Raw genomic sequence first — 17147 nt, forward strand, 5'->3', positions numbered from 1 at the left:
AGATGTGAGCACGTGATTTTTCCGCTATGTGAATTACTCCTACAAATTCAAGAAAAATAATTTTTCCCATTATTTGAAATTTCGTAGATTTTTGTAGCATTTTGTTAATTGCTTGCATTTGTCTGTGCATGTTTACTTTTATTTAATTCATAAAAATACAAAAATATATTGCATTTTCATTTAGGATTTAATCTTACATTTTTAGGTTAATTAGCAATTTAGTTGTCTGATAAAAATAATTGAAATAAAAAAAAGGATTTATTTTGCATTTTTAACTTTTTAACTTTAAATTTTGTACTTTCTTTTAATTTGGATATTAATTAGTTGTTGTAAATATTATTTTGAGTAATTAATCTAATTTGGTGGGATAATTTGATTTAGGATTTAATTTAGGTTTTATTTTTAATTTCGAAAAGAAAAGAAAATTTAAAATTGAAAAAAAAAGAGAAAAAGGTTTTAAAACAAGAGAATTTTAATTTTGGGCTCGTTAATTGAATTTCCCCCCAGACCCAAACACTTTTCCCCTGAAACCCGTCCAAACCCGCTCAAAATAGGCCCAAGTCCACTCCCCCAACCCGGTCCGTATGGTGGTTTGACCAAACGACGTCGTCCCCCTCTCAGGATCACAGTCGTTGATCTCCATTTGATCTAACGGTTGGGAACTAATCTTCTTTAATTATAAAACGGTCGGAACCTAGCCACCCCCCATTCCCACCTCCCTCATTCATCGTCTCTAATTTCAGAGACCAGTAACCCTAGCCGCCCCCAAACGCTAAACCTCGCCGGCCAGCGGCGCCACCTCAGATCGGTCCAAAATTAACACCACAAGACCCTCACATCATCCTCTCTCCCAATCCCTAATCAATTTTAATCGAACCCTTCCATAATCCTTCGAATTTTAAATCTAAGTTTGAAGCCCTAAAGCCCAAAATCAATTTCCGTTGAGTCCGTTGGCATGCATGACCATAGGCTTCCGATTCTTTTGAGTTTTGAAGTTTGATTCAGCGCAAATTGATGCTGCTCATTTGTTCTTGATAAAGAACAAGTGATTAGCATCAGTTTCGTTTTGAACCAAGATGTCCAGTGTTATTCCGGGTTCACTTGGTAAGTTTTCTTCTTCTTTTTCGGTCCGCTTCACTCTTCTTTTATTCTTCCTTCCTTTAGTTAGTCTTTATTTTGACTGAAATTCGACCAAGTTGTTGAATTTAGGTCTTCCCTTCTAGATTGATTTGTGTTCTTAGTTTTCCATTTGCTTTTCTTTTCACATTTTTAAGCCCGTTCTCTGATTTTCGTTGGATTTTGTCCTTTTTGTTTTAGTCAGTTTAATTAGTTCATTTCAATTTAATAGCCTAGATGTTTGTTTATGTTATTAATCAGTCATGTAGTTAATTTTAGTTTTCGAACCATTTAAGTGTTTGTTTTCTTCTACTTTTGGTAAAATTACTGAATTTGGCTTGGATCAGTTTGATTGTTTAGGCCTTGAGGCCATTCTTGACCCCACTTCAAAGGCCTGTTAAGTTTTGGGTCAAGTTTGACCCATATCCGTTTGGTTCCTAAAGTAATTAACAGGGGTTTAAGGGGTAGTTCAGGGATTTTAGGTTGGGGAATCTATTATAACTAATTTAGGAAGCTTCCTAGAAGGAGGATTAAGGACTGTTCTGAAAAGCTGAATTTGGACTTAGGGATTAAATAGCAAAAATAAAAATTGGAAAAGGATTTAAGGGCAATAAACTGACTCATTTTCGGCTGCCCTAAAAGGTCCTTATAAAAGGACTATTTCTTCACACACAAGAGGGATTTTTAGGGACTAAAATACTGAAAATTGAAAATGGCTGAGCCTCTTTAAAAGCTCAAAAATACTGGAAATTGGCTGGAGGTTTCAAAGTCATGCATCTGGGTTAAGAAGATTCTAAGCTGATTTGAAAGCTGGTTTTTGTGTTCTTGGTTATTACTGTTACATTGTTGATTGGCCTGCTGCTGTAGCTACTACCTCACTCTCTTTGCTCTTCTTTTGGCTTTTCCAGGTACTTTTTCTGGAACTATGGACATCACTTGAATGTAATGTGGAATTTGGAATTAGAAATGTGATAAAACTAATGTTATTTTGTGACTGAACTTCATCTCTTCTTCTTTCAATCTCGTTTATGGCTGTAATATTTAGTTTTAGAGGTACTTGGATTAGTTTATTGACCATGAGTGTGATGTCCTAACATTAGATTGAAGTTTTAAGTTGTATGTTTCTTTTGTTTAACTGCCAGCTTGTTTGAAATTGGTTATAGTTGAGGGGAAATGCCCTGTTGTGTTTACAATGACAATCAAGGCCAGTGTTGAATCATTTCGGCCTGTTTGAATGTTATTTTGTTGGACTTGATATTTAAAAACATGGTTGTCCAATGTCAATCTCACCAAGGTTTTGTTAATATGGTATATTATAAAGGTTTAATCAAGGTTTTGATTTGCATATCATTTGTTCTTAAGTTAGTTTGGGTTAAAAGTTAGAATGGAATGCTATATAGTTTGTGTTCGTATTTCAGTAATACCTTTGAACTCAAATCATGAATTTCTTTCTGTTAGTTTTGGATTAAAGTTAAAGTTGAGTGCCGAACTATTTTTGGTGTTTGTATGTTATTAACATAACTGGACCCAAGCAACACTTCCCTTAAAATGTAATATGTTTTAGTAATGCTTTAGTCTTTTAGCCTATAGCTGTATATTGATGAAGTTCCTTTAGGCTTGTCTGATTTTTCTGAGTTTCAATACACATTGTTTTCCTCTAGAGGGACTCGATCTTGAGTCCCAGATCTTCAACAGTTGGCCTTGCATCAGATTTGGGCTCTTTTTGGGCTCAATGTTCACTTTTGGATGTTGTGACCAGTTGGGTCTAAGGCAGACCTGGCTTAAAATGCATGAATGTTAAAATTCATAAATTCAACTGTTGATTTGTGCTCAAATAGTTAGAATTCAGAATTTAAAATATTGATTCGATTTCAGGTTTCATGAGCTTTAGCTGAGTTGTGTCTTAAACAATTTTATACAACGTGTTGTTCTGTGAATTGGGCTCAACGTTGGCCCAGTCAGTGGAAAGATTTAATCACCTGGACTGCCCTTCACCCATTCATTCTCATGGGCCTATTCCAATCGAGAAGCCCAACGATCCTTTGTAAATAACAACCATGAAATCAATGGCTTTTAGTTACGGTTTTAAAAAATAATTTGTTTATTTAGAGTGAGGTGTGCCATACAAAATAACACCAATAGTCTATGGCCCTGATAATTTTAAAATAAAAAATCTTTAAACAATTAGATTTGAGGCGTGCCATATTAAGTAGGATATAGTTTATGGCCCTCAAAAGTTGAGTTCGAGCTTCCTTTAAAATTGAAATCGAGGTGTGTCATGCCAAAATAAAATCTCAAAACCTATGGCCCTCACTTAATTAATGTTAGCCCTCTAGAAACTGAGGCGTGTCATTTAGTTGAATTTTTCGTGGCCCTCGCAAATTTAAAAATGCGTAGTTGCTTTAGGTATATAATTTAAATTAATTTCCTTAAACTCGGGTGTGCATTTCATGTGACCCAAATCTAAATCTCAACAATGTAGATAAAACGTGTCATGGACCGCGGGTGCATTTCATGTTGCGTGGTTCAAGACGTGTTTTAAATAACGTTGAATCTTCCTAAAAATAATTAAAAGCGGTTTAATAAGTTAAAATATACCATAGGCTAAAAATATGTATTAAAATCAGATAATAGGCCAATAATAACAGTTGACCGTGCTAAAACCACGGAACCCGAGAATGCCTAACACCTTCTCTCGGGTTAACAAAATTCCTTACCCTGATTTCTGTGTTCGCAGACTATAAAACAAAGTCAATCATTCCTCGATTCGGGATCTGAACCGGTGACTTGGGACACCATAAATTATCCCAAGTGGCGACTCTGAATTTTAAAATAAATAATCCTGTTTCGATTGTCACTTAAATTGGAAAAAAACCCCTTATACCCTTCCGGGGGTAGTAAAAAAGAGGTGTGACAGTAGGCATCTGCCTATGGGACCCCATCCATCTAAGCAATCGAGACATGGGCATATCTCATTTATTCTTTGCGGACGACCTTACTCTCATGGCTAGAGCAAATATAAAAAACTACAAAATAATCCACAAATGCCTCAATATGTTTTGTAACCTTTCAGGACAAAGTATCAACCTTCAAAAATCTAAGATCCTCTTCTCCAAAAATTGTCCCCTAAATACTGCCAAGGATATATCTAATGGATTCAATATCAGGATTAGCCAATCATTTGGGAAATACCTTGGATTTCCTATTTTAGAAAAAAAAAACCTAAGCATCAATTTTCAATTTATTATTGATAAAATGTGTGACAAGCTTTCAACATGGAAAATAAAATTCCTAAACATAGCTGGAAGAACCACATTAGCCCAATCAACCTTAAACGCTATCCCCAATCATGTAATGCAATACACAATCCTTCCTACTAAGATCCAAAAATAAATTGATCAAATTCAAAGAAATTTTATTTGGGGAACCACTAACGGCAATAAAAAACTCCATCTTATCAACTGAAATACCATTACCAAGCCTAAGGAATTTGATGGCCTGGGCATAAAAACTGCTAACTCAAAAAATATGGCTCTTCTAAGTGGCCTAACATGGCGTATCCTTGCTAAGCCTACTGCCCCCTGGGCAAACCTTCTCATCAATAAGTATGGATCAAAAGTCAACAAAAACTCATCCTTCATTTGGAAAAGCATACTCAAAGGATGGAATACATGCAATAAGGGTATTTTTTTAGCAACCTTGCCACAATTCAAATCTTAATATTTGGGACACCCGTTGGATTCCAAATTTACCTCCATTAAGAAATTGTACAGAGGGTCCTCCCCTAAAAAAGGAAATTTATCTGAAAATAAAAACATTATACACAATGGAAGATGGAACTTTTCAAGATTATCATTCGAATTGCCTACTAACATTGTAATCAATATGGGTACCATCCCACAACCACTAAACCTTGCCACTGATAAGCCTTTATGGAGCCTTAATAACAACAGGGATTTTACCACTAAATTGTGCTACAAATTGCTCAATGAATCGTCCCTTTCAATGAACCACGACTTCAAATAGATATGGCAATTAGCCAATTACACTGCCCAACAAAATTAAATTTTTCCTATGGCAATGTCTCCACATTAGACTTCCTTGTCAAAAATATCTCAACCGTAAAGGCATGAACATTGATCCGCACTAATAGAAGTCGCTAAACACAAACGCGTTTGTGAGCACCTAATTTTTGACAATATTTAATTTTTTATCACTTCTTCTATGTAAATATTTTAGGGGTTTTAACCTACAATTTTTAGCTTTGTTACACTTTTTATTATAGGGTAAAAATACAAAATTTTAAAAGGTGAATTATTACTATTAATATTATTTTATTTTTATTTTTATTTTAAAATAATAAAAAAATCCGAAAAAATATTAATTTTTTTAAATTTTCAGGAGTGATTTAAAAAATAAGAAAAATGGAAGTATTGAATAAAAAAAATAAAAGTAAAAGTAGGTGGATTTCTCTTTTAAAAAGTAAAAGAAAGTAGAAAATTAAAAAAATAAAAGTAAAGTTTTGTGGAAATTTTAAAAAAATAAAAAGTAAAAGAAAGTTGGAATTATAAAATAAATATAAAGGTATCTGAAAATTAAAAAAATTTAAAGTAAAAGAAAGTAGCATTTTTAAAAGAAAAACAAAAGAAAGTGGATTGTTTTTTTAAGAAAAGTTAAATAAGTAGAATTCTCTTTTAAAAGGTGGGATTTCTTTTTATAAAAAAATAAAAGCAATTTCTAAGTGGGATTTCTTTTAATTATAAAATAATAAAATATTTTTTTAAAAAAAAATCTGAAAAACCTCGAAAATTTTGCTATAAATAGAAGAGAAAATTTGAGAAGAGAGAAGAAAAAAAAGAGAGGGGGAGGAGAGATGTTTAGGTTGAAAATTTTCATTAAATTTTTCTTTCAATATTTCGGGCCTTGAATCTTGGGTTTGAAGAAGAGTTGATAGAGATTTTGTTGTTGCTGTTGTATTGACTCTACAACTTTCAGATTTTATTCATTTGAATTTACCCTCTTGTAGATATGTAATTCAAGCTCTTGAGTTAAAAAATGTCGGAGCATCTTTATTGAAGCAGAAGCAAATTGATTTGGTTCTTTTGATAAAGTTTCTTTCGTATTTAATCTGTTCGCATGAATGATGTTTCTTTGATTGAGTGAATTGAGATTTGCAATGTTAACGTTATTTTAGTATGTTCATGACTCTGTCACGTTTTTTTTTCTTTTTTTTTCTTGGCTCATGACTTGTAACCAACAGGTATTGTTTTGTTTACATTTAGATTTCAAGCTCATTTGCACCATGTTCATATTTTGAAATTTAAAGAAGTATGTGAAGTTAAACAATTTGTCAACATTAAGATGTAAAAAAAAAATATAGATTGCGTTAGTGGAAGGATCTTATCTTCAATTTATGTTATTGGCTGCATATTTTCTTAAATTAACCATGTGAAGATTCAACTTCCTCTGCTTCAAAATGGTACTGTAGAAGTTATAGTGGTGATACTACAACTTTCTCTTTAGCATAGTGTTAAATAAATTAATTACTTTAAGTGTTCTTTGTTATAATCAAGTTTAAAATGCATTTTTGTATGTCCATGTTTGTTTTTTTCCTTCTGGTTCATCCGAATAGTTCTCAGCATGGTTTTTTTTTGTGCTCATATGGTCATTTAAGATTCATTATTTTGTTATAAAATTTTGTTAGTTTCTTTCTAGAATTTGAAAACGAAAGTCGGTCTTTTGAAGATGATATGGAGATGAACCCAAAGCTGACACTTGTCTTTTGTTATTTTCACATAAATGTCAACTCCACCTTTCTGAATTGTAGTATGCTATAACAAAAAGCTCCAGTGATATACATGTAGCTAACCCATTTCTTTAGGCCTTTTGTACTTATCAATTTATACCACTCCATCCACAATAAAACCTCAAAACTCATGGCCCTCATTTAATTAATTTTAAATCTTTAGAATTCGAGGCATGCCATTTAGCGAATTTTCTATGGCCCTCGCAAAGTTGAAAAATGCGTTGTTGCTTTAGGCGCGTAATTTGAAATTACCTTCCTAAACTCGGGTGTGCATTTCATGTGACCCAAATCCAAATCCCAACAACGTTAAATAAAATGTGTCGTGGACCGCGGGTGCATTTATGTGACGTGGTTCAAGACATATTTTAAATGACGTTGCAATCTTCCTAAAAATGAATAAGAGCGGTTAATAAGTTAAAATTGAACCATAGGCTAAAACATATATTAAAATCAGATAATAGGCCAATTATAACAGTTGAGCGACCGTGCTAGAACCACAAAACCCGGGAATGCCTAATACTTTCTCCCGGGTTAACAGAATTCCTTACCCGAATTTCTGTGTTCGCGAACTGTAAAATAGAGTCAATCTTTTCCTCGATTCGGGATTTGAAACGGTGACTTGGGACACCATAAATTATCCCAAGTAGCGACTCTGAATTTTTAATAATAAATGAATCCCGTTTCGATTGTCACTTTAGGTTGGAAAAAACTCCCTTATACCCTTTCCGGGGTGTAGGAAAAAAAGAGATGTGACAACTCTGGCGACTCTGCTGGGGACTGGAACCCAGAACTTATGGTTCAGGGTTCATAATTCGAGCTTAGATGAATTGTTATATTTGGCTTTATTTATTATCTGATTACATGTTTGGGCCTAATGTGCTAAATATTGCTTTTACCGCTTTGATACTATTTGAACTGTATATAAACTGCTACGAAACCCTTCTCTTCTCATCTTCGGAGATGTGCTCACTGGTCGAGACTCCCTATTCTGTTAGTGTCATACCTTGAAATAAGAAAGAGGCTCAGACAAGTTACTAAGCCGGATGGCCTTTTGGTTCCCGGTATGTAGCCCTCTCCTCGGCTTGAGTTGTCCGCTCGGGTACACAGTCTAGAACACATACCCAGGTTTTGAACCTAGAATAACCCAGCCTCATACCGGATCTCTAGTAGGAACGTTTGTTTGCATCATGTGCATTTGACTTTGGAGACTCAACACAGGGGTTGGGTCTGTCTAGGACAGGTGTACCCGAAATGAAAAGACCATCCTGATGCATCTTGCTTGCTACTTGTGCATTCATTTGCTTCGGATTTGCATATTGACCGGCTCATAGAGAAAAAGTTGAAAAGGAAAATGTGGGGACTGAGAGAGATAATTGTCTGTTTTTGAAAACCAATGTCCAAAACATACCGAAACTCTACCAAAATTTTGAAAAAAAAGAGAGAAAATTTTTTTGAAAAAAAAGAGTTGTTTTTGTTTTGTCAGAATTGCCCGAACTAAGCCAGTTTGATTTTCACTGGATGTGGGATACGTAGGCAATCCCCATCGGGTCCAACTTCCCTTTTGCAAAAATAGCCCAAAAGAACAAAAAAAATTATTTTATTTTAAATAAGCAGGGTGATGCCATTTTTATCTAAAATAGTTGAATGTCCCCAAAAGGACGCCGGAAGACTGTTTTAGCAAGAACAACCACCTTTGGTCTCTTTTTCGAATTTTTGACCGGTTAGCAAGCACAACCTTAAAATCTTCTCCCCGGAAGTGCTGAAAGGCCGTATTTGCAAAGTCGGGTTTTATTTGAAATGACAATTTCAAAAATTAACTTTTCTTGAGTCAAATGAGTCATGAATTTGCTTAATCACCCTGATAAATGTGCAGAATGAGCACGAGTCAAAATTTGCCAATAACAGTCATGAACAAGATCCCTTTGGAGCTGTGTATGTGGTGGGAAGATCTGGGTAAATCAGGGCAAGATAAGGTCAATTTATACTTGGGAGGACTCACCGGGTTGTTAAAGATCAGGCCTAGAGGGGACATCATAAAGGCATTGGTTACATTGTGGGACCCGTCCCACAATATTTTTCATTTCTCAGATTTTGAACTCACCCCAACTCTGGAAGAAATAGCCGGATATATTGGGAGCGCTGAAGTTCCTCTGAGACACAAGTATCTGGTTGCTCCAAGAGTCGTCGTTGTGCAAAGATTCCTAGATTCCTTAAAGATAAGCAGGGGGGTCTATAACCCTTATTTGGCCGCAGGATTTTCCACTCCGCAATTTATATACCAAAGATACGGTCACATAGGAGGGTTTAACAATCCTGAAAACAAAATTTGAACCAAAGGGAAACGCCTCAAATGGGAAGAACACGGGTGTTTTGCTTTTATGGTGGTCTTCTTGGGACTTCTGGTGTTTCCTAGGAAAGATGGAAATATCGACATACGAATAGCTGGGGTTGTCAGCACTTTGCTTACTCAGGACAAAAGCACCCTCGCACCCATGATAGTAGCTGAAATCTTCTGCGCTCTCACAGCTTGCAAAGCCGGAGGAGACTTTTTTGAGGGGTGCAACTTGTTGCTGCAGATGTGGAAGATTGAACATCTATGCCATCGTCCTCAATTCCTGAGTTATGGGTCGATAGAGAAAACATGCATAGAGGAATTTTATACGAGGGTTGATGGGATCAGCTTCCCAGAAGGGGTTATAGAATGGGTATCACATCTCCGTTCCATCAGTGCAAGTCAAATAGAGTGGACGTTTGGGTGGCTTCCCGTAGATGAGATCATATGCATGCCAGCTACTTAGCCTCATTTCCTTTTGATGGGTCTCAGGAGTATCCAGCCTTATGCCCCATACCGGGTTTTGAGACAATTAGGGAGATATCAAATGGTTCCTAGGGATGAAGACATTAGTCGCCATATGGTCGATATTGGTCCCGATGGTCAGTTTCATGAAGTAGCAGTCCACCAAATTTGGAGCGAATGTTAGTACTTGACGGCAAACACTCGAGTGCGTGATCTGTCCAGAGGTGAAGTTGCACTAGGATATCTTGCCTGGTATAAAAGGGAAGTTGAGTTTGGAAGGCCGGCCAAAAGACCTCATCTTCAAGAATTTGTCGGAGCATCACAAGAGCAATGGGATTGGCTGGCCAAAGAAAATGAGTACAGAGCCACCATAGGCAGGCTAGAAAAGCAAGTCATGGACCTTCAGTTTGAGAATGGTTTGCAAGCCGCCGCGGATAAAGGCGAGAAGAAAAAGCTAACTCAGGAAAATGAAACCCTCAAAACCAAATTCAGAAAATGAGAACAGCTGCTAGAAACCCGGAAAGAAGCCAAGTGGATGAAAGGCTTATAAGCAGTCTGAAAAAGAAAGCCCTGGAGCGTCAAGATGACCTGGAAAAGTCTGAGGCCAACCTAGCCAAAGTCCGGACACAATGGGCAAAGGAGGCGGAAGAGCGGGCAAAGTTTGTGCAACGAATGAAAAGAAAGTATGAAGGGACAATCACCAGCCTGAAGAGAAAAATGACTACCCTCGAGAATGAAGTAGCCAAGCAAGTTAAGGACTTCAAGGCTGATAGGGAACACTGTTATGATTTGATGGCTCAGATGGAGGAAGAAATGCAATAGTTGCAAAATCAACATCTCCACGACACTCAGGTGTTAGAAGCCCGGAATCAACAGGTCGCGCGTCTGCTTCAGGAAAAGGGTAGAATCCGAGAGCGGGTCAGAGTCATCGCAGACTACATTGTTGTGAAATGCCAAGCATATGAGGATATGACTCGCACCACTTTCTTCGCGGCAGTGATGATGTTTGTCCAACAGATAATGAGTGACTTGGAGAGGCTTCAAAGGGATCTTGCATATAGGCCCGTGGCGAGACCGAATGATGTTCCGCGGGCCCCAGGAGCATTTGAGGCATTAATGTATTCGTGATTTTTTTTACTTGAGTCTGTGTTTTCTTTCTGTTAAAGTCTGTTAGTTTCTTTTGAGTCTGTTAGTTTTTGAGTCGTTATAATCAAAGTATTTGCTTTTTGAAAATCCCAAAAATATTTTATTACTTATTTTTACACTTTTACCCCAGAACTACGCTCGGTCTGATTCATGCGAGGTCATGATACGTAGGCAATCTCCATAGGATTTGACCATAACCAAAAGAAAAGAGAAAGAAAATAAGAAACCGTGAGAAGGAAACAAAATAAGAAAGGGAAATGAGAGAATAAAAAAACAAAGAGAAGTCAAACAAAGAAAGGCAAGAAAAAAAAAGAGAGAGAAAAAGGGAAGTTGCACATAGAAATAAGGAAAAGCCGGGATGACACAAGCAATCGAGCAAATACATGATAGAAATGATTAATTACTTAGGTGCATTGCATTCCACAAATATACGGTTACCAATCTGTTAAGCTCTAATCACTAACGAGTTTGTTGTTGATGTTGTAGAGTTAAGGCAGGTGGTTAGTTTGTTGAGCATTCTGGCAACTCATCCATACAACACCAGGTCCAAAGGCGAATTGATCATGTCTAACCAAGAACTTGATGCGAGTAGCATCGATCCTTCAAGAGAGGTGGAAGAATTGGATGTTAATTCGATGAAAGAAGAGATGTATAAGTTGAAGCAGCAGATGGCCGAAATGTACCAGGCCTGGGCAAAAGGGCAACCACCACCAGCTTACCCCGCCAACCCTACTTTCATCCCGCCATTGACTCAAACCCAGGAACATCCTACTGGTGATTCATCTGCAGGATTTCCTATTTACCATCACTACCAAGGCACCACCTCCCAAACCCCGCAAACTCCACCACCCAAACCAGTTCCGTACCCTCCTCCACCAGCCACTCCTGTCTTCGTAGCACCACCGCCTGCTACAATTCACCGATCCTCCAGCGAGCCTTTATTCCAGGCTCATGACAACCAGTATTACCCCCCTGAGCCCATTTTCAAAGCTTCAGAACCCTATTCTTACACTCCTCGTTTCGATCTTCCCGTGGAAGCTGAGAAATCGTCCAAAAATCCCGAACATGAGGAGATGTTCAGGAAAGTTAAAAGCTTAGAACAGTCATTCAGGGACAGGCGGGGGTTGGGAGGTCAAGTAAGTATTGTGAGCATGTGATTTTTGCCCTACATATGAATTACTCCCAAAAAATTCAAAATAAAACAATTTCAATTTGTTTGCAATTGTTGTGAATTTTCTGTTATTTTCCTTGTATGATTTGCATTTATTGTATGACATGTTTATTTGTTAAAGTAATAAAAAATACAAAAAATATGTCGTATTTGCATTTAGGATGTAATTCTACAATTAGGAGTAATCAAGTTTGTTATACAAAAAATGGAAAAGCACAAAAAATATGTATTTTTTGCATTTTTTTAGCATTTAATGTCCAAATTGTGTGATTTTATTTTAATTGATGTTTAATTTTGTGTGATAATTATTATTAGGAGTTAATTAGTATTTTAAGATAATTTTTGGTTTTTATAATTTAATTTTAGCTTTTTTAGTTTTATTAATTAGTAAAAGAAAAGAGAACAAAAAATAGAAGAAAATCGGAATTGGGCCTCTTCTTCAATTCTAAATTTAGGCCCAAAACACCTCTACTCAACCCAAAACCCCTTGACCCGGCCCATTTCCACCCCATCCCTTTTGATTTTTCAGATTTGTTTCATTCTTTTCACTCAACCAAACAACCCAAACCCTAAATACACCCTAAACTCTCTAGCCGTCACACCTCATCCCCCCCTCTTTCTCTTCTTCTTCTCCCTAACCACCCAACCCTAAAACCACCCAAACCTTTCCATGCTCGCCTACCACCTATTGCCCTCCCTTGTTCGTTCTTTGTCATCATCCCCATTCGAGCAACCGGCGACCACCCAAACCGCCAGATTCGTCTTCTTCTCCGTCGTGAACCAACGGCAACCAACGAACAGCCCAAACGACCTCCCCATCGCTGCTGCCTCTTCTTCATCTGCTGCCCTCCCCCATCCGCCATTAACGAGCAGCAGTGCTGCTGCGTTGCTGTTCCTTCTTCTTCGTCCCAAGCTCAACCACTGCAACCACCCTCCAAATGACCCTTCCAGCGTCGCCCAACCAGCAGGCCCGTCGTCGTCGTCACGTCCAAACCACCATTGTTGCTGCCCTCCCCCGTCCGCCATTAACAAGCAGCAGTGCTGCTGCGTTGCTGCTCCTTCTTCTTCGGCAGCCACTGCTGCTGCTTCATCCATGAATGTCGCCTCCATTAACGACCAGCAGTTCCTTCGTCGAGCTCCCATGGCTGCTGCTCCTTCTTCTTCTTCGTTGTCTCCCTCAGCTCACGTCCAAACCCTATCTCTTGCTTTGCTGTGAACCCTTCAGCAGTTTTCATAGGGTAAAATGAGCCTAGATGCTGCCAGAGCAGAGCTTGCCCTTGCAGTCTTGTACTTGAACAAAGCGAAGGCAAGGGACAAGATATGTAGGGCTATACAATATGGTTCAAAATTCCTGAGTAATGGAGAGCCTGGCACTGCACAAAATGTTGACAAATCAACTAGCTTAGCAAGGAAAGTGTTCCGTCTTTTCAAGTTTATCAATGATCTGCATGGTCTTATTAGCCCAACTGCCCCAGGAACCCCACTTTCTTTCATCTTGTTGGGAAAGTCAAAAAATGCATTACTGTCAACTTTCTTGTTTCTGGATCAAATTGTATGGCTTGGAAGGACAGGCATTTATAAGAACAAAGAATGCCCAAGAACCCACCCTGCTGCTTCCACGCACACACACGGAGGAAAAGCCAAGCAGTCCAATTAAAGTCTGGCAAAGTTCTGTCAAGGTCTCGTTTGGTTTTGTTTGAGTCCGTTGTTGTTCGTCGTTCGGCGAGGTCCAGTCTAAGTTCGTCAAGGTTAAAAGAGAAGGTGGGGTTTTGTTAAGTCGAGATCCGGTACGTCGAAGGTGCTGTCCGAGCTTTCCATTTCCGTTCGAGTTCGTCGTTGGTCATTTCCGGTTAGTTGGTTTAAGTTTCATTTCTGTCCGTATATTGTTTAATATTCTCGGATCTGAAATCAGTATATGTTTGACTCTTTTCTTATTTGTTGTTTATCATTTTTGATTATTTCTTCAGTTTGCTTTATGTTCTTGTTTAGTTTAATATAGAAATTGTTGGTTGTAATGTTGTTAGATTTAATTTGAAGTCCAATTGATTATTGAGTTTAGAGATTTGAATCTACTTGTTTGTTATGTTCAATTTGTTACTGTTATTGAATCTGAAAGTATGTTTGTTGTTAAAAATATTGTTCAGTCAAAAATATTGAGTTTCTAGCCTAAGTTTGTTCATGAAATTTGATTAGGAATTGGTTATAGCTGCTGTATTTTGGTTAGAATTGATTAGGTGAATTGGTTATAGCTGATGGGGTTAGAATGGTAATTTCAGTAATTTCAGAGGCGTATTTTTGGAATTGAAAATTTGAACAATTATTTAATCTGAGTGTTCTGTCCACTAAGCGCTAATAATATTAAAATAATACGAAAAGGGGGACAAGACATAATGGTGGAGAATTAATACATTGTTTAATATAGTGGGAGACAAAGCATGCAGTAGTGGGGAATAATGGAATTAAATAAAGAAAAGATATGTGTTAGTGGAAACTAATGTATTTGTTTAATATAGTGGGGGACAAAACATTAAGTAGTGGGAAGTTAAAGGGGGATGGGTAGAAGATGGTGGAATTTAATTTAAATGCTGGAGCATTTGGCTATAAAGAGGGGAGCTGGACACAATTAAAAGGGAGAGCTTGACAGAAGTAGGGGAGAATTCCAAAAATATCGAGAGAGAATAGGAGATTTTCTGAATATTAAGAGAGATTTGAGGATTTTTCGGAACAGAAAAAACATTCTGGAAATTTAAAGAGAGAGTAGTATACACCCGATATACAATCTGACTACACTGGATATACAGATTCAGAAATTAAGGGTTAAACATTAACTGGTCTTTCAATCTGAAAAATATTCACTTTGTTTCTGCCCGTTGATTGTTGTTGGTGTTTTTGGATTTTCATTTGGTTTGTTCTTTGAGTTTGGTTGGTTATTTGCTACTACTTCACTGGTTGTTGCTGGATTTCTGCTCGGTTTTTAAATCTGTTGTTGGGCGTTGCTGTTGTTGTATGCTACTGCATTCCTACTAATCTTCCTTTTCTTTTGCTTCCAATATCAGGTACACAACTGACACGCTGGTTACTGTAAATTGAAACATGAAGCATGAATATGAAATGAAGAGTTGAAGTTCTGAATTATCTTAGTTATATTCTGAATTTTATTTGTATATATACATTATTTAGCTTCCTTAGCTTCCTAATATCAGAATCATGTAGTTGTTTAATATATATAATGGAACATCTGACAGTAGCTTAGTGGACGAACTGTCTATGTATTGCCTAAAAATAAATAAATGGTGTAGTAACTCTGTCCAGTTAGTTCGTTATTGTTGGATGATTATCATGTCTTAAAAAGCATGTTAGCTGATTTAGACTATTCTTAAACATTCAACAGTTAGCTCATTAAACGAATAGACCGTTTCGGAACTTGTAGGAATATTGTTTAGCTAGATACTATTGGTTAATTTCAGCATGTAAATGGTTTAGGATTAAAATTAGATTGCCAAGTTTTTTTAATTTGACAAACTGTGAGCATGCCTAGTATAATGTAACTAGGTAGTAACATGTGAATGAGATGGCCCAGGTCCAGTTTTGTGCCATACACGTTGGGCCTGGGTCCACGTTGGCCAACGGGCTGTCCATATTGTGCTTACATTCTGATTTAACAAATTGCGTTCGGAACCCGACTATAACAACTCGTAAGCATGTAAATAAATTAGGACCTTTTCTCTTTCATTTTTTAGAGACAAGTTTAATAGAAAAAATGTAGGCAATTTAGGATTATCCTTTTAAAATAAATGAGATGAGCCTCACCCAATAAAACGCACAAGTTGTGGGGCCCTCAATAAATGGTTAATAATTGTATAGACTTCGGGATCGGTCGTTTAGCAAATTTCACGGCCTTACCCAAAATAATGATACGCTAGTCGCTTTAGGCGCGCCTTTAACAATTTATTTTCTTAAACTCGGGTGCACATTTATGTGACCCAAATCCAAATCTCAACAGAGTCGAAATATGTCGATAACCACGGGTACATTGATGTGACGTGGTTCGAGATATATTTTCACGATGTTGCAATTCTCTGTTAAAATAATAATAATGATAAAAGCGGTTAAAAGTTAAAATTCGCACATATGTTCAACATGTATTATATCAGATAATCAAGCCGAATATGACAGTTGAGCGATCGTGCTAGAACCACGTAACTCGGGAATGCCTAACACCTTCTCCCGGGTTAACAGAATTCCTTATCCGGATTTCTGGCGCGCAGACTATTAAACAGAGTCAATATTTTCCTCGATTCGGGATTCAACCGGTGACTTGGGACACCATAAATCTCCCAAGTGGCGACTCTGAAATAAATAAATAAATCCCATTTCGATTGTCCTTTAATTGGAAAAACCTCCCTTCCGCGTCCCTTTTGAGGCGGCGCGGGCGAAAAAGGAGGTGTGACAAGTGTGGCTTACAAAGACTTATGTCTGTTTCCAGATGTGCAATTGCCGACAGGGTTTAAGATGCCCAAGTTTGATTTGTACGATGGGCATGGTGATCCAATAGCGCACTTGAGAGGGTTTTGTAGCAAAATGAGGGGAGCTGGAGGGAAGGATGAATTTCTAATGGCATATTTCAGTCAAAGTTTGAGTGGTTCAGCGTTGGAATGGTATACTCGGCAAGATCACGGAAGATGGTACACATGGGATGATCTAGCCCAGGCATTTGCTTGTCACTTCCAGTACAATCTCGAGGTCATTTTGGATCGACTGTCCTTGACAAAACTTGAGAAAAAGCACAGTGAAAGTTTCAGAGAGTATGGTTTCCGTTGGAGAGAGCAAGCAGCGAGGGTTGACCCTCCAATGAAAGAAAGTGAAAAGGTGGATTATTTCCTTCAGGCCTTAGAGCCCACTTATTTCAGTCATCTGGTATCGGCTGTAGGCAAATCCTTCAACGAAGTGGTGAAAATGGGGGGTATGGTAGAAGAAGGGCTCAAGTCGAATAAAATCATGAGCTATTCGGCTATTAAGGCAACCACTCAGGCTATTTAGGGTGGCGTAGGAGGAATAATTGGGAAAAACAAGAGAGAGGATGGGCTATTTAGGGCGGCGCGGGAGGAATA

General features: G+C 37.6%; 1 long non-coding RNA gene across 1 annotated transcript; it reads left to right on the forward strand.

Annotated features, from left to right (window-relative positions):
- The first annotated feature begins 1792 nt into the window (after positions 1–1792).
- Positions 1793–15357, forward strand: LOC142170786 (uncharacterized). Its single transcript, XR_012700338.1, has 3 exons — positions 1793–2024; positions 11352–13885; positions 15093–15357. It is a non-coding gene; the product is annotated as an uncharacterized LOC142170786 (long non-coding RNA).
- The last annotated feature ends 1790 nt before the right edge of the window (positions 15358–17147 follow it).

The sequence above is a fragment of the Nicotiana tabacum genome, chromosome 16, assembly GCF_000715075.1.
Source record: "Nicotiana tabacum cultivar K326 chromosome 16, ASM71507v2, whole genome shotgun sequence".
Lineage (NCBI taxonomy): Eukaryota > Viridiplantae > Streptophyta > Magnoliopsida > Solanales > Solanaceae > Nicotiana > Nicotiana tabacum.